This window comes from Petromyzon marinus, chromosome 3 (assembly GCF_048934315.1).
Source record: "Petromyzon marinus isolate PM22_M1 ecotype Great Lakes invasive population chromosome 3, UKy_Petmar_22M1.pri1.0, whole genome shotgun sequence".
Lineage (NCBI taxonomy): Eukaryota > Metazoa > Chordata > Hyperoartia > Petromyzontiformes > Petromyzontidae > Petromyzon > Petromyzon marinus.
Genome location: NC_133669.1, coordinates 14,298,313 through 14,306,685, shown reverse-complemented (window position 1 = coordinate 14,306,685; position 8,373 = coordinate 14,298,313).

The following is an 8,373-nucleotide window of genomic DNA, read 5'->3' as shown; positions in this document are numbered from 1 at the left end:
GACACTAGCGATACAGGCATAGGCACTGTCCTGTCCCAAGTTAAGAACGGGTGGAAAAAGTAGTCGCGTATGGTAGCCGCGTCCTGTCCCCCGCAGAACGGCGTTATTGTGTTACAGAAAGCTGTTGGTCATGGTTTATTCCGTTCAACAGTACAGGCCTTACCTCCATGGCTGAGAATGAATTGTCCACACGGATCACGCGGCCCTTCAGTACTCCTTGAAGGTTGATCAACCTTCTGGCCAACTTTCGCGTTGGCTTCAAATTTTGCAGGAATACTCGTTCCGTGTGATATATCGAAAAGGGGCTTGGCATTGCAACGCTGTGTTTTTCCCTGTTGCCTCAATCGTTAGATGTGCATGTTCGTCTGGTGCGGGCTATTGTAAACCTCCGACGACGAGTTCAGCTACTGTCATGCCGGCGTTCGAGGATGCTGAGCCCGCCAAGGTGTTTGCACCTGCGGATAGCATTTTGCACCTTACGTGCTCTGAATGGGTTCGAGAGCAATTGAATGAATTAGCGTTTAACGGGAGTAATTTTCCCATAAGGAATTATGGCAAAGGTAGGGGTGCCGTTTGAACCTGTCATTTTATTGTAGTTTTATTTGAAAGTACACTTTTATATGTTTCTTTTTAAAATTCGGTGTGACAGTAAGTTATTTAAATATAAAGTACGTGAGAAATCTGTCGAGAAAAAAATATATGCGCGCAACGATGCTAGAACAAATATTGAGGAAGAGGAAGGTACGCCATGTATCATAGCACACATGCAGTACAGTGAACACTCTCTATTCATGAGGGTTACATTCTTGAAAACGTTCACGAAAGCAAAATTGACGAATGCAGAAACAGTTTAACACGTAGGCTTTTGTAACCAATATTATCCATAAGAGGTTTTTGGGTTAGATCGCATACATTTCTCGTCATATTTCGTGTAAATTTATGCGATCTAACCCAAAAACATCTATCATATATCGCGTAAATTTACGAGATCTAACCCAAAAACCTCTATGAATGCAGAAACCTTGTTCCAATGAGAAAAATGGAGTTACGTTCCTGGTACAAGTGAACATAGGGGAGAAAAGGCAAATGTTTACCAACATTGACTACAATAAATACATTATAAAGAACAATGTGTTTTTTAAATTAATTTTTATGGTGATGTGGCGATAATGGAGCTGGTGGTGATGGTGAGGAATTCGGGAGGTTGACTCGGCAAAGCAGGTGTTTGATAACATTGAAAAGTCGTTATCATATTTGCACCCTGGGGAGCACAATCCGCAACACTTTCTCCGATTGTATTTGAGTTCTTTATAATGGCCCTCACAGTCAACTCGTTTATACCAAAATGTATAAATGAGTCGACTGTATGTATGTTTAGTGTAGTGACTTCGGAGACGATATTTGTAGAGGCACCTTTTATGTACACACACGATCTCGCCTGCACACACTCTGTACTCGCTAGCCTATGACACTACACTAGCTGTCTAGCATCAGCGGCGCTGAGACAGTTACCAGGCTATCTAGCAGCGCAATGTCGAGCAAAGATGGCAGTGACGATGGCGACAAGACGACAACAACGACGAGACAATCCAATTCCAAAACCGGCAGCCTTGAGCTCCTGCTCTCGGCCTCTTCATAGTTTCATAGTTTCATTTATTTGGTATAGCCCTGTGAGCCATTCGGCTCTTGAATCGGGTGCAACTGCAACAAACAAACAAACAAAACCATGAACAAGAAAACATCTTAAAGTGACTTTGTACATGTGCAAGCAGAAAATCCAGGAAAAAAACATCAAAATATTCCTGAAATAGCACCGTACACCAACGCTGTGTGCAAAAATCCCAGTGGGATGCAAGTCAAACAACAACAACAATAAAACTTAGATTAAGGCCATCAGTCTAACTCCGTACTACAATAAACAAAAACATGGCCAAACCAAAAAACTATTTTATGCTACCAGCATGGCCTGGCTCTGCCCTGGCTGCGCCTCCCTTCTCGAACCCACTAGCAGGTTCCAGGGGCTTTCAGATGGGGCCCTCCATGACCCTTGCCCCAGTTCTTCTGCACTGCCGACATACCTGTGTATATGCTCACTGGCATATGTACTGTTTGTACACCACAGTGGCCGCTGCTGGTCACCAGCCGGCGCTATTACACTACATATGTGTAAAGTAAAAATGCGCAATAGCGCGTTCACAGCAGGATTACTATGAGATGGAGGAATACTTGGAGGTTGCGAATAGGAAATGAGTATACATTGTCAGGTTGCGAATAGGGAATTAGTATACATTTAGTAACTCGCGAATATGTGAAAACTCGCGAATCTAGAACTCACGCATAGGGAGGGTTTAGTGTATCAGCTCGCAGCATCACCGAACATCACTGCCAACACCCACGCCACACAGAAAAGTAGCCCCGTCATGCGCTAGACTCACGTTATAGTGGGCGCAGTGTGCATTAAGAGAAAAGCGTGCATTAAAAGAAAAACCGTGTTAAAGATTTACTGTATGCATAGACACAAGGCACTCGGGACATAGTAGGACATGTGGTGATTGATGAGGAAGTGGTGAACTCTCCGCGACGATCAATATTCTTAGCAACACCACATTCTATTCTCAGAAACAATGCGCGTCACGTATCCAGAAGGAAATAACAATGCTGGTGCCACGCCAGAGAGACGAGGATAATTAATGGGGTCATTGGTGGCTTTGCATTTGACTAGGGTAGTTATAATCTTTGTTTTTTCATAACCGGTAACCCGATGAAAATAGACAATGCGATAAAAAACGGATTTCTGCACATATAGGCCTGTGCAGTAACAAATCTGTATTTTTTACTGTTTTAACTGAGCAACGAAGGGAGCTGCCATGGCAGAAGAGTGCACTTGGCTTGCAATCCAAAGTTCGCCAGTTAGATTTACTCTCCAGGCGTGGCACAGCAGCTGAATAAATAGCCAAGTTTTGTAACCCCCCCTCCGCCTCCCAGCAATATAAATGAGTACAAAAGAGGTCATGTGTACTAGAATTAAATGCGGGTATGCTCACCTCTTTAGTGGCGTGGAAGATTAGACCAAATACGCTCAAAGCCTCCCTTTGCACTTGTTACACATTCACCTTTTAACTGAGGGAAATTGGTGCAATCAAAACGTTTACTGCTTCCATACATTCTGAATGGGGAAAATATTCTGAAAATGTTTACCGGTTTTCGTTTACCAACTCTATTCTAGACTACCCAGTTCACCTCAAGACCGCCCAGCGATACCTCTAGATAATCCGGCCGCTACCTCCAGTCTAGACTATCCAGCACTGCCTGTAGTCTATCTAGCCCTACCACTAGATCTCCCAGCACTACCTCTAAACCACTCACCACTACCTCTAGGCAACAAAGCGCTACCTGTAGACAAAATGTTCAACAACAACATGTAGCCATGCCTATGTAGCCATTGACAGTCTCCAGGTCTGTCTTGTCTGTGGACTCACGTTAGCTTAATCACATGACCGGGATGAATGTCACGTGATTGGCAAATACAAAAGGGTGACAAGTTTTCGTTATGAAGTTAAATGAAACAGCAGAAGATTTTGGAATGAAAATTAACATTTCTGATAGACGATGTTCTAAAAAAAATCAGAACCAGAATTGGATTGACCAAGGAAGCCTTCAGAAAGATAAAGGTGGTTCTAACAAAAATTATGAGGAAATACAAGATCCAGGTTCTATTCAACACAGTACATAACATGCGTGATCTGATCCCATCTGTGAAGGATGTGATCCCTGACATGCAATACCCCGGAGTCTACAAACTAAGCTGTCTGCGGCAGTAGTTACATTGTGGAAAGTAAGCGACATGTCTCAGACCATATTCGGGATCATAAGGCAGATATGAAACACGGTAGGACCAATACCTCAGCCGTGGCTGATAATTATTGTAACGCTGTGGGCACACACGAAATAGATTTTTCCAAGATGAAAGTACTCTGCAAACCCACTGGCTATCAGCAAAGATTCGTTCATGAAGCCATCCAGATATATAGACACAGATACAATTTCAACCAAGAAGATGGGTACAAACTGATCAATCATTGGTATGACGTTATTAACCAGTTTAATTCATAACTGGCTGTGATGTTTCCATCTTACCTGTCGATGTTAGCAGGTATTTTCGACTCTCTGAGTTACATTACCAGGTTAAATGTCTTTACATTAACAGGCTTAATGTCTCACTAACACAGCCAACGTTGCTCGTTTTCCTCGATGTGGCAGTGGCTCTCGTTTTTTCTTACATTGACATGCTATTCTACCACGTTAAATGTCTTTACATTAACAGGCTAAATGTCTGACTAACACAGCCACCGTTGCTCGTTTTCCTCGATGTGGTGGTGGTTTTTGTGTTGTTCGTTTTTCTTACCTTGCCATGCTAATCTTTCACAATGGCCACCTCCACAGCTTCGTCGTCGTGGAGGAAGTCCAGCTCTCCGACCTTACATTTACATGCAAATGTCATCTCTAGCCCCGCCCACTTCGCTTATGACCCTGGGGCCACACCCATCTCTAGCCCCGCCCACTTACCCTTGGGCTACACCCATCTCAAGCCCCGCCCACCTACCCTTGGGCTACACCCATCTCAAACCTATATAACATCCTGCCTCAGCAGCTCTCCCGCTATTTTTTTTTCCTGCCTCAGCAGCTCTCCTGCTATTTTTTTTCACCTGATGACGATTGCTTGTGTTGCGATCGAAACGTCGTGATATTTTTATTTTTTTATTATTATTTTTCTATATACGTGGCTTTACCAAAATACCTAAAGAATATCTAACAAAACTCTTTGATTGAAAATGTAAGAAAATAATAATTTAAAAAAAACTGCTTCAAGAGTGTGGCAATGTGTGCCTGAAAGACGTGGACCAATACAAAAGACAGAGATTGGAAGGTTTTAAATGTGAATTTGAAGAATTCTAAAAATAAGCTGGGCATAAAAAACAAAGATGCGCTGGGTCAGATAGAATAAAAACGTGAACTCATTCAATCAATGAGAAAGAGCAAGACAATCAGGATTTGGCAGGTAATAGATGGAACATCTTGATGAAGCAAGTGATTGAGGGAATATTCTCATAGAAAAAAAACAAGAGGAAGGAAAAGCATGACGCGAGTTGATGTTTAACAAGGAATGACATATGGAACAGAGCCGCGAAATATACTTCAACATGGAGGTGATCATTGTACTTCTAACCTGTCTACGAACAGAATGTTTAATTATGGTGATGAGAATAACAGTTGCCAAAATAAGACTTCAGCCCAGCTCCGATAAGGATAAGCGTGCAAGCATAGGGATCGTGAGCACAACGGGATGGGAAAGGAACCCAGAACCCGGGCAAGAACCCCGACTATTCCTGCTCCACAGTCACCACTCCTCTCAGCAGCAGAAATAAGTGAAAACAGAGATTGTGCCAACGAGGCGAAATGAATTGCCATCGTCCGGTCATTGTCTACACATCCTTCTTGTAACACTTGGGGCCTTCCTTGAGGCGGATGCATTATATAAATATGGAAATATCTCATAAATTAGAAGCATATGTATCGGGCAGTCCTCGAGTTATGAACGGGTTCTTTCCCTGAGACCCCATTTGTCAGTCTAGACATCTGTGAAATACTGGACATCTCTGAAACATAGCTTGAGTCAAACGCTTGCTAGGTCGGAACACAAAACTGTACGGTAATTAAATGAACATACGGTCAGCGTTATAAGATGTGTTACACTTCAACAAAAAAGGGAACCATTATTAAACTCATAAATAAGAGGAAATATTGTACATTTGCATGTAATACTGTAATAAGAATGCATACAATAGAGAAAATTGTATTAAATAACTATTTTTTTTACCAGGGAAGGAACACTGAGCTATATAGCTCTGATTCAGAAGTGACCTGGCCACAAATGACTTCTTTACGAAGTGGCTTATGATGTGGAAATTTACAGCAGACAAATACTCTAAACGCGTCTCTAATAAATATTGTATCGTAAATAAACATTAAAGAAAGTAACATTAATTGAAAATAATTCTGATGCTGGCTTGCTTGTTGGAAGGGGCATAATGAGTCCTCACAATTACACACAAAGATCAAAGACAAAGATCCCCCATATAGCCTTAACAGACTGTAGGGGCAAGTGCTGTTAGCGAGCACTTATGAAGGCCGGAACGGCACACGAGGGGGTGGGTGGCCAGCACCACGCCCGACCGCCTTTGTCTCCCCAGATACTCATTTGAGGCTGAGTCGACCTAGGGGAGGCCCAGGACCGGTTCAGATAATCGTCACTGGTGTTGGCCGTGAGCGGGAATCGAACCGGGGTCGCCGGGTTCATAGCGCAGCGCGCTAACCGCTACACTACCGCTCCCCACGCGCACACACAAAGATCCCCCATATAGCCTTAATAGACTGTAGGGGCAAGTGCTGTTAGCGAGCACCTCTGAAGGCCGGAACGGTACACGAGGGGGTGGGTGGCCAACACCACACCCGATCGCCTTTGTCTCCCTAGTGGCAATGTTTACACACCGCACCAGGTACTCATTTGAGGCTGAGTCGACCTAGGGTAGGCCCGGAACCGGTTCAGATAATCGTCACTGGTGTTGGCCATGAGCCGGAATCGAACCCGGGTCGCCAGGTTCATACTGTCATACACACACTCACTTTCACACACACACACACTCACTTTCACACACAACAACAACCGCCATTCGCCACTAAGTGGCGGTGACGTCACCACGACGCTTGTGCCAGGCCATGTGCACCTTGAGGCCATGTAAAGTGTCGAACGCCCGCTGGCAGACGCAGGTGTCACGGGTCGACTGACTGAGATGACTGGCTGATGCACCACCTGTGTCCCTTACTGTGCCAACCTGCTGTGCTTTAGCCACCCGGCGCTCCGCTCATTGTTGTGAGCGTCGCTCCTCCGTCCTCCGTTGTTGTTGGAGGGCGACTGCCTCCAACTGCCCAGTAGCGTCCTTCACGAGCTGGTACCAGTCATCGGCAAGTCCACTCAGCTCCACGTCATCCTGTACCACATCACTCCATCTCTTCTCTAGCCCGTGCCGCGCCCGTTTAGCCCCCTCGATCCGGCCGAACAAAAGCTGTTTCAGCATGCGGTGGCTGGGCATGCGGGCTACATGACCCAGCCAACGCAGCCTTGCCTGCCGGAGCTCACCGATGGGACCGTGCCCAGATCTTTCGAGGATTTGTGAGCTCTTCACACAATCCAGCCTGGTAAAAACCCAAGATGGATCGTAGGCAGGCCAGCCTAAATGTTTCTAACCGGGGAAGATGTTCCATTAGGGGGGTCCACGTTTCGCAAGCATAGAGAAGGGAATGACCGTGGCCGAGAAGACCTGAAGCTTAGTGCGGAGCGACAGACCAGGTAGCTTCCACACAGCGTTACGCAACCGATGAAAAGATATTGCCGCTCGACTGATTCGGCGTGAGACCTCTGCTGTTAAACTGGTGCCGGTCATAAGCACACTGCCCAGGTATGAGAAACTCTCCACTCTCTCCACAACTGCCCCATCACCGATTGGGAGTTGTGGGGGTGGAGTGTCTGATGGTACAAAATACCCAGGCAGGTGCTTAGTTTTGGTGGGGCTGATGGTAAGGCCCCATCTCTTAGTGGCACGCTCCAGTCTCAGCAGCAGCGTCTCCAACTCCTCCTCTGAATGAGCAGCTATTACCAAATCATCGGCATACATAACGTGGTTGAGCAATAGGGAGCCATCCCTTGACCGCACCCGGGCATCGATCAGCCTCCCATTATATCTGTACCATATCGAGATTCCCCCGGTAAAGCTATTGAAGGCTTCACGAACTACGTGGTCAAAATAGATGTTAAATAATGTGGGAGCCAGAGGACATCCCTGTCGCACCCCAAGGTGTACAGGGAATGGCTCTGACTCCCGGCCACGTAGTTTTACCCGGGCCCGCTCACCATCATGAAGGTCCTTAATGATTGTGAGCAGAGGGTCAGGTACTCCAAAAGCACGAAGAACAACCCAAAGCCCAGGCCTACTGATGGTATCATAGGCCTTGACCAGGTCAATAAAGCAGAGATGTAGGTCTTGCTGGAATTGCCTACACCTCTGCTGTAGCAGACAGACAGAAAATATGGCATCTGTGCAGGACCGCCCTTTCCTGAAATCGCATTGGGGCTCCGCAAGCCTCTCCTCAGCGTGCCTGGCAAGGCAAAGTCGAATAATCCTTGCCAGGACCTTTCCCGGAACACTGAGGAGTGAGATGCCCCTGTAGTTGTTACAGTCTGTGCGGTCCCCCTTCTTAGAGAGGGAGACCACCAGGGAATCCTTCCAATCCTGCGGAACCCGTCCAGTGGTCCAG